We start from the raw sequence: 1,359 nt of genomic DNA, 5'->3' as shown, positions 1-1,359 counted from the left end.
CCTTTTATTCCTTTCACCATTTCGTCAGCCCTTCCTTCCAAAATTCCTCAGCTGTCTTGATAGTCTCTGAGAAACACTGCCAGAACTAAGGTGCAAAGTGGCTTCCTTGACTGTAAGAAGATGTGGCTTTTTCCATGAATCAAGGTCATGAGAGTCAGTGTCTAGTGTTTTCCCAGCTATGCCCCTGCGGCCAAGTCTGGGCCTAGATCTAGGACAGGTCTGTAATCCTGATATCTCCTGGGATTTCAGCTTTTAGCTGCTTTAGCATGTAAAATGCTTAGTATGTATTTAGCAACGCCTAACGCTAAACAACACACAAAGAAACAGAACTGTTTTTTCTCTCTGTGGAGACCACGTCCTATTTTTTCTACATCCCAGTACTTAGCACCCAGTAGGCCCCATAATATAGCGTTGAACGATTTTGAACTTCTCGGTGGAGCTTAAAAACCTCCATTTCCTAGGCTGAGTTTAGGGTGCAAGCAGCTGAAACCACTGGCTGCATTTTTACTCTCGTCTAGAGCAGCAACCTGCAGACACCTAGTTAAGAGAGAAAAAAAAATCACTAAAATTCCCTTCCTCTTAATAACATAAAAGGACCAGAAAAATCAGTCCCCAAAAGACAACGCAGAAGGCACAGCGCTGCAGCGACCCGGCTCCTGTTCGGGTGCGCTCTCGAAGGGCGAAGAGGCCGGATCCTTGGGGCAGGAGAAAGGCAGCCTTCTTGTGACGTCAAATCAGCGGACTCTCGCCCCGGCTTCACGCCGGTTCCGGTTCCCCGGCTTTCCGGGCGCGAGAGTACGTGAGCGCGGCGGCGTTCTGCGCGTGCTCCGCAGAGAGACGCGAGAAGGTTGGGTCCAGCTCGCGGAGGAGATGCGTGATTGGCTGAAGCCGTGCTGGGGGGTCCCCCAGCCCTTTCGGCAGGGGTAAAACAATAAGAGGGGGCGGTGGCAAAGGGGGCGGGACGTCCGTGTTCCTTGTCGTTCGCCGCAGTGCCTGGCGCCCGGGAAGAGGTGGTTGTGAGGGGAACCAGTTCGTGGCTCTCCGCTTCCGAGGTCTGAGGTTTGTCGGAGGAGGGAGAGGGCGGCGAGCGACAAGAATCTGCTGCAGCCGGTCCTCGGCGACTTTCCCGCTGACCTCCGCGCGACGTACCCGTCGCCGCTGTTGGTTGGAGGTGTGTATGGGGGCCGGGAAGGGCGGTCGGTCTGGTGGTCGGAAGGGGACATTCCAGTCGCGCGCCGCGGCTCGAGGCAACCGTCCAGTGAATGAGCTCCGGTGTCGGAGGTGTAGCTGCAGAGAGAGACATTGTTCTTGCCGGCTGCCTACGCTGCTGTGTGTGCGAGCGAGAAGCCGAGCTTTTTC

The 1,359-nt window shown here is 55.2% G+C and overlaps 1 protein-coding gene across 2 annotated transcripts in view; it reads left to right on the top strand.

The window, feature by feature from the left end:
* Positions 1-863: 863 nt before the first annotated feature.
* G3BP2 (G3BP stress granule assembly factor 2) overlaps positions 864-1,359 on the top strand; it is a 30,011-nt gene continuing 29,515 nt past the window's right edge. Inside the window, exon 1 of one of the 2 annotated variants that reach the window (XM_024754113.1) lies at positions 864-1,171. The gene's annotated coding sequence lies outside the window, so the exon portion shown is untranslated. The remainder of the gene's footprint in view (positions 1,172-1,359) is intronic. The other variant, XM_024754114.1, reaches the window with a different exon arrangement.

Source organism: Neophocaena asiaeorientalis, unplaced genomic scaffold (assembly GCF_003031525.2).
Source record: "Neophocaena asiaeorientalis asiaeorientalis breed wild unplaced genomic scaffold, Neophocaena_asiaeorientalis_V1.1 scaffold148, whole genome shotgun sequence".
In the NCBI taxonomy this organism is placed as follows: Eukaryota; Metazoa; Chordata; class Mammalia; order Artiodactyla; family Phocoenidae; genus Neophocaena; species Neophocaena asiaeorientalis.
The sequence above is the reverse complement of the archived record's forward strand: the minus strand, read 5'-3'. Positions and strand labels throughout refer to the sequence as shown.